The sequence below is a fragment of the Gadus morhua genome, chromosome 6 (assembly GCF_902167405.1).
Source record: "Gadus morhua chromosome 6, gadMor3.0, whole genome shotgun sequence".
In the NCBI taxonomy this organism is placed as follows: Eukaryota; Metazoa; Chordata; class Actinopteri; order Gadiformes; family Gadidae; genus Gadus; species Gadus morhua.
Window position 1 is genome coordinate 6,169,895 of NC_044053.1, and position 8,761 is coordinate 6,178,655.

The window sequence follows — 8,761 nt, forward strand, 5'->3', positions numbered from 1 at the left end:
TTAGAGCTTATGGGATGTTAAAATGCTGATTAGAAAGACAGAATTAGAATTCAGCTGCGACACAAGATATAATTCCCTCCTCAAAAACATCCTTACTTCCAAAGCTCAGAAATGTCGTTCAGTATGACAACTTGAGCCAATGCAACTTAATCAGCGGTACCTTATACTTTCCGTTCAAATAAATTATTGTGATTTATTTAAGGAGGCACACATTGATGTTGCATCATTGGGACAAATATATCAAGCCAAACCGAGAATTATAGTAAAAAAAGACGAATACAGGCTGTCAATGGCAGAAATTCAAAATAAGAACTGAATGGTAGTCGTGCAGCCACCGACTTTTGTGAAATCAGTGCCCATGTAAGGCGTGCCATCAACGGCCCACTCAAGAGCTCAGGTGCCATGCCGTAATTCCGACGCCTCATTTTTCCGACGTCTCAATGGTCCGAAATATTCCCCATTAGATCGACATGCCACTATGCCGACGGTTCAATGTTCCGAAAACGGAACCCATTGGTCCGAAGGTCCGTTTGTCCGACTTTTCAAAAAGGAGGCGCATTAGGCCGACGGTTCAATATGCCGAATAGGCCTACATATAAAGAGTTTTATACCTCGCTCGCGCTCTCTCTCGCTCTCACTCGACAGGCCCCAGAGCTCATACCAGGGGTCCATGCTACAGCTCAGTAATAAAGTCTAGGCTAGTCTTCACGGAAGCCTTGTTTTGCTTCACATTGTAGAAACCATGTTGACATGAAAGCACGTTGTGGCTGCAAATCGTTTGGCTATGCAACGCTTCGATTATGCCATGGAGCGACAGGGAAATGGCACTCGCTCGTCTTCCATAAGGAGTAACCGGCAGGGCCGCCAAGTCTTCAGAAAACCTTGGAGTGAGGATTGAGCTGCACATGTTTGGCGCTAGTTCGGGTCGATACCATACCACGCACTGAAAACATGTCTGCTTAGATCAATTTCCCAAGTTTCGTAACTTGTAGTCCAACTAAGAAATGAGGTGTGGTCAAATATCACTATTGACCACCGGGTATGGGACTTTTTGACGGTGCTCCCACAAAACCCCCGCCATTGCGGCAGTATTTGCTTTTAAATTGGCAATAGGCCTAGTTGTTCAACTTACTTTTTTTCTCTGCATGACAACTCGAAAAAAGACCTCGGTCACCTGAATGACGTGTTTAAATCATGTCAATAGGTTAAGAAGATCCCCTAACAGAAATATATATATTCTACCAATATATATATTTTAGAATATGGACCTATTGTGTAGCTATTCACCTGTATTGCGCCCCGGAACCTTTTGTTTACGTTTCACCCGGTACCCTTTTAGAGGCGCAGAGCAGCAATCACGGCGATGCGTGTCTCGCACGTAGTCGCGTCGAAAAGGTAAGTTGAATATGTCTTAAAGCCTGGCTGTAGATTATATAAATTATATAAATGTTGGGTTCATATTGAGCCTTTTTTTATGTACGTTTTATCGTTCATGTGTCTTACACCGGTCGTATTTCTATGCCGTTTTATGTCCGTGAATAGTGCAAGCTAACAGCTGACCCATGAATGTCCGGTGAAAGCAACTTTTCCCTCTCAATTTTCCCTCGTCTTGCACCCTTGGCAAGCGGAGCGAGGTATGTTGGTTTATTGTAAGCCTTTAGTGTGATTATGTTTAATTTTGGTGTCTTTATGTAAGCGAAGCAAATAATGCACACGTTTAAGTTTTCTTTGTTGTGCTGAAATATGTTTTCTATAATATGTCATTCTTAAATTTCCTGTATTGGAATAATATTTGAATTCAGTGAATATTGTAAAGGTCTTTCAGATGTTTATGCAGTTTGCACACAAATTAATGTTATCTTAAGACTAGTGTCGCTTTCTTTTATTTGTGAACATGGAAATTGTACTGCACTGATGTTAATATATTTGTGTAAAAGTGTAACCATTTTGTGTTACTTGTTCTAGTTTCACGTTGCTGTATCAACAAAAGAATTCTCCAATAAAAGGTTGCACCCGTCAGAGACTCTCCGGTTCTTTCGATGTCAAGGGCTGCTACAGAATACATTTGTATAGGCTAGTAGGTGGGCCCTTAACTATGATTATTGCAGTTATCCCTTGATGACCTACTTACGCCACTGTCAACTTGCCATATTTTATGACAATGAAAAGCAATTGACGTTGCCCTCGTTATTTAGGTAACTTCTAAAATTACAATTATAGACAACAAGGTTCTATCATTGAAGAGGTTTGTATAATAGCAAAATAGTGCGTAATTAAAGTGAGAAATAGGTGTGAGAATGTGTGAAGAGTTCAGTTTCAAAATTCAATACAATGTCTTAAAGCTCCAGGAGTCCGCAAACGTCTGCAATCAATCTGGACTTCAGGAAGTGAGTGTCAAGTGAAGTTTGTGGCAAACTTTAAATATTGAAACTTGAGCGAAGGACGAATTTGAATCGTTCGTGTGAGTGGATTCACGCAAATCTGCGCTCTGCTGGCGTAAATATGCATCTATTCGTTTCCGTGCATTGTCTTGTTTTTGCTCCACGCTTTTGTTTTTGTTGTGAACGCGCCATTGGCAGCTATATGAACTAGCCTGTTCTCGTTATGTGATAAAAACAGCGTTGATGTCAGTTTCACACTTCTCTATTTTATGCTCGGTTCTTGTCATCTAACGCTATACCCTATGAATATGCATTTCCATATGCCCTACCTCCCTTTCTTTAATATTTTTAGCCTAGAAGGGAAAAAAAGCCTACCTGGAAAAATACTGGCATAACACCACAATGCTGTAAAGTTGTGTGAACCAATGTCCTTTTATTTGGAAGATTCAAATGACCATACAGCTTTGTTTTTAATTACTTTTGATTCATTAGGTCATAAAGAGCATACATTAAAATTGTTAACAGTTACCCCAAGATCTCTCTCAGTCTAACTTCAACTAGGCTACATGTTTCAATTGGTTCAAAAACACAAATACCTTTGAATCCCATGTCATTTAATTTAACATAGCCCCTTGTAAAATAAGTAAGCAATTGTCTGAATTCCAATAGCAGCACGCAAACCTGATTTTCATCGTAATACATAATCTCGTTTGCACACTTAAAGATTTAACTGAAAGCTATAATCAGATGCTAATGTGTGTAATCTCCGCCGTGCAAAGAGGGTGACGATTATCTCAGTTTTTATATTCTTCCAAAGCAGAAAACTAGACAAATACTTGTCCTCCAAATTAAGGGGGTAACTAAAAGGGATTTAATGACGCGTTAAAAGCAAAGCGCCATGCTCCAGGTTTTTTAAAATTTTAGCTATAATTCCCTGCGGTGCCGCTGAGAAGGCTGCGGGGCTCTGGAGACAAGTGCCTTCATGCTCACAACAAGGGCCAGAGTTTACTACGTGACGGGAACAAGGAGTCATTGAATGTAAGGCCCATTACAAGCTACCATCAATGACACCACGAGGTCCTGCGTGTTGAACCTTCCAAGCCACAGATACAGCTTGCCCTTCAACTGCGCATGGAGTCAAAGCGAGTACCTGTTTCCTATTCATAGATTCTGGGCTAACATATCTAACAGGATTATTACTCTGGCATAGCGTAGCCCTAGAGCACTCCAGCCCTTTCGACTTGTCTTATTTGCATGGCAATTTATCAGGGGATAATTCCTGCTTTCCGTGAGTGGCCTCCCGCTAATAGTGTAATGGGCTGAAACACGGTGCTCACATTTCACATCCACTTGCCAACTGGTAAACGGTGCCATTGTACCGCTCGCCCTGTTATGTCGACTTGGAGATACACAGCCCCGTCGCAAATCCCATCTTGAAATCCCGGCGGCTTCAGAGAGTAAGCTAGCGCTAAGTCGAGGTCATGGCATTAAACAAGTATATGTTTCACAGGTGTATTATAATCCAAAACACCCGGACAGAGCATTTGATGCTAAAACTAGCTTGGCCGAATACTGGTCAGACTTGCATTGCATCATTTTGAAAACATTGCGTGCATTGCTGCGACCAGGACCTGTCTGGCAGATCACAGGAAACAGGTGTTTCAACAGCAAATGGTTTCAGACAACAGACATTTCACAGGAAATATCATGTCCTCTTAATACACAGTCATTAATGTGCGAATCAGATGAAGCAGGACTCAAGTACCACAGTCATAAATGTTCTACTTTCAAAAGCATTGACAATGCTTATTTAGCAAATTCCCATATCAAATGAACACAAGGGATTCACAAATCAGCCACCAATCTAGACTTTTTTCCCAAACTCTCCCGAGACAGGCTTAAATTGAGACAAATCAAACAGGCATCAGAGAGCTTGAGTGATCATTTATTCCATTCACACAGGAAAGGAAAACAAAAGTCCAATTATGTGCTTCCTTTTTAAACACGAGTACTGGGAGAATACTGATTAGCAGACTGCCATGTCCCGCAGGGAAGTAGATTTAATAACAGTACAGAGCTGAACTAGACGCTGTGGCAGCCTGGGAGGAACTGTTGCCTCCTTTGATAGTTTCCACCACCAGGCCTGATTTGGACCATGCAGGGTCTTCCTATTAACGCTGGCCCCCTTGTTTCGGAAACCCTGCGTGTCATTTGTTATTGAAATAAAATATATAATAATACCAAAAAACTCATACCACTAAAATATGAATGAATAAACACCACTGGGTGCCTTTTTATAGCGATTGTAAAACAACAATGGTTTTATATTGTTTTTTATTATTATCACAATGAAGAATAAAGCTCAAAAATGTTTCATAAAATGAGAAAATATGTAGGCCTATTGTCTCCAGCTTGGCTCAGGCACCGGCTCTGCTGCTCTTTTACCCGCCACCCTGTCAGTGTCATCAGCCCACACCTCAGAACCCAGCCGCACTCACCCTCGTACCCGACTCCTCACCCAACCCCACGCATCAGGCAACCCGCCGTCCGCGGGCAGCATAAAGGTCACGCTGCATTCTGAGGAATTGGCTAATCCGTTTGGAGATGCTCTGCAGAGTGAGGGGCACGATGCTGCAGGGAGATTAAACACAGGCTGCGGTATCTGTTTCCCCCACCCTCTGGGCACCTGCCACGGCAGACAGGTTAATGACGGCCTAGCAAAGTCATGACGGCGATTTAGTTTAGTGAGAGTGGGAATGACGCTGGCAAGGTTATGCTCCGTAAGTATACGGCTCAGATCCACTTAGCATCCCAAGCATTGGCTCTGAAAGCCAACATTCATTTGGTCAATTGGAATATTTAGTGAAACCACTCTGGCGGTGGCTGTTGTATGTCGCTCCAGTGTTGAGGCATCGATGTAATGTTAACAAAGCACAGCGGTCGAGCAGTAATTTGCTGTGATGAGTTGGACGACGTGGTTTTCAGACCACATGGGTCAGGGCGCATGCTCGGAAGATAACCAATCCTTTTGCCGCTGTTTCAGATCAATATCATGCGGGCGATATTGTGTTATACAACTCTGACGACTTAGGATCAGAACTTCAAATTACCATACTATAAAAAAATATTTCCCAGCCTGACAACTAATATATCATGTGTACGAAAATATATTTTAATAAAAAGCTCACTAAGTCATTTTAATGTTGGGTAGTTTGTTGGTTAACAGATGCCCAAGAGAAGCTAATGGATCAGAAAATAAACCCATTTTGATTAAAAAATGTTCTTTTGGCATCTGGCATTTTAAATAGAGTGTCTAACTGGCATTATGCTGGGATTTCAAATGTATCACCCAAAGTTATTATATTGATTTAGAATATATTCTGAGAAGTAATTTGATTCAGAAGATGTAATTCCTTCGTTAATAATATTTTCTGAGTAATGACCTGACCCATTAACATAACTACCATAACCTATTTCTTCTATGCCTGAAATATTGCATTTCCTCCTTCAGCACACACACTCTCAGCCTTTACTGCAATCCATGACTTCAATGGAACAGCATCAGACTGAGGTGCCATATGAATTTCTGCAATATCAGTATTGGTTTTTATTTATGAATCCCATGTTTGCTTTAAACACAACTGACATCACTTTGATCTGTAGATAGGATCACCACGGTAACAAAGCTCAAGAAAGGTGAGAGTGTTTTCATCTTAAAGCTGGGGTAGACAAAGGAAGTCAAACCTATATTCAGTCATACTTTTTTTAATTTATCTTTACACCCCAACAGCAATCAATAAATGCTCAAGACAAGATACAAATCTGTTATCTGTAGCTTGGACAGGCCTGGTGTAAGCCTGAAGGTAATGATTGGATGGCATACCTATCAATCTACCCACCTACTCGCCCTTCTGCTGACGCTCTCCCGTGCACTCATTGCGAATGACCGGGGTCTTCTTAAGGTCAGGCCCACTGCCTTCAGAGGAAAGCCTTAAGGGAGGGGTGGGATTTCTTGGGTTCGATACTTAAAAAATCAAGCTTAATCTGCTGGTTTCTCCAAAGCGGCGTTCCCCAGCTTTAATTGCTCTTAAAGAGGAGATAATGAGGAGATAAAGGGGAGATAAACACATGGGTAGTACATCACACTCATTACAGGGTCTGCCCCATGGAGGGATTATACCTGGAATGGTAAAGTCAATGGGGAAGATAGCAGTGACACAGGCCGCAATCGCACGCATGAATATGGCATGGACCTAATGTTAATGTTACAGTGTAGTTTACTCTGCTATGATCCCTCTGAGAAAAGAGTCCTGCATTTCACAATGAGATCAGTTCACCAGTAACAAATAATGGGTTAACTGGTACAACCATGTGTAATAAAACCATAGAGCGAAGAGGGCCATATAGCTACAGGCTGGTACAGCAATTAGTGTAATTATTTATTTATCGCATATTCATGTGACATAAATCTAATGTATGGATTCTGTTGTTTGCCAATAGATGAAGGTTTAATTATAACATGATTTACGAATTAATGGACGATATTGTCTATAAATGTGATTTATGAAGTTTTACCGCAAACCATGCCTTGAGCATCTGCCCTTTCTCATTATGGAAGAAGGAAAACTGTTTTGCTGGTGATCTGACAAACAAACAAGATGAACAGTATCTCGGTTGAAAACCAAGTGGTTTGTGTGTGTGTCTGTGTGTTTGTGTGTGTGCGTGTGTGTGTGCGTGTGCGTGTGTGTGTGTGTGTTTGTGACAGAGAGTGACAGAGAGAGCTAGAGAGAGAGAGAGAGAGAGAGAGAGAGGGGAAGATGCTCCCATGTTACTGCAACTTTCCATAAGTTGCTGTCTTAACAGGCTTCACAGCTGGCAAGCGGTTCCAGTCCTTTGGAGGGGAAGCATTTCTGATAGGCTCATCGCTTGCCATAAGCTCAGAGTGTTACCAATTAGGGCTTCAGGATCCAGTTCGGGGCGGTCTCAGGGCTCCAGGGACAGAGCTGGGTCACTGATCACAACACACCATATGGGGTTCCGCTGTGGGTTTGTGCTTTCGGATAAAACACTAAAAGGACGAATCGAACATCGGTGGAAATGTCTTCGGTAATGTGTCATCAAAGTTTGTCGATGTCGAGTGAAAATGTGTTTTGATCACCGTGCAATATATATATTTTTTTAATTTGTTTCTAGTGTCATCAAAAAAATCTGTCTGGCAAAACAACATGTTTTTTGTTAAAATACTCAATGATACGTGGTCCATGTGGATTTTTATTATAAAAATAATGTCAGTTTGAAGCCTTCCGAAGCCCTGACACTTTAGAAAGAGAAGAAAACTTTTCCTTTATATATGTGTGCCAAGATTGTTTACCATTTTAATGGAAGGTAAACAATTTTGTCACAAGGCTGTTAAAAATCCTTATAAATATATAATGAATACAGAAAACAGTAAACAATAAATGGCATCCATTCCAAAATGTAAATATTATTTTACTGAATATATGCAACATAAGGAAGAACACATATCACACACATACACACAACACACAGAGCAACACAAATAACCTTAACAAAAGGTTATGTGTCTAGGTTATGTGTATTTCTCCTATATTTACTTCAATATTTCTCTCCGAAGCAATAACAGATTATTGTGTATAATGCATGAAAACATGCATTGTCATAATAAATGGATGTAGTCATATTTTCATGACCTCTTCTCCAAAGCTTTTGCTTCCAAGCCGACAAACAATATCATAGTATCAGGTTTTGTTGCATAAATCACATCCGTAATGGCCTATACACCAGCCAGTTAAAATCGATTTTGCGAACTTCTAATAGGCCAACACTATTCTTATTTATTCAATATATCCCCATTCAACATGGGAGAGATAACACATTGATCAATAAAGCTCAAATAATCGATGTAGCGTAACACTTTAAAATAGGGTACATTAAGAGTGCAGTAATAAGCAACATGTTAGTTTAAAGTGTTCATGTCAAGGTATTAATTTATACATTAGCTGTGTTCGAAATCGTTCCCTATTCACTCACTCACTATTCCCTATATAGTGTTTTTGATATAGTCCACTATATAGGGAACGAACAAACGAGAATTCAGACATTACACTGAACATTTCTAAACGTCACTAAATGCGCCGGGTATTTGTGTGACGCAGACAGATGCACCCACATCATGTAAACAAACCGGGCACTCACGAGTAAAGCTGGAGGTTGCATTGATGTTGAATGTTATATTTCCTTGATCAAGCTTTTTTTTAATTAATTTTGAATGTTACATTTTCTATGCTAATTCCCAAATAAATTGTTGACTCCATCATTAAATGTATTAGTTTTCGCGGTTATTCAGCCTCTTCTTCTCC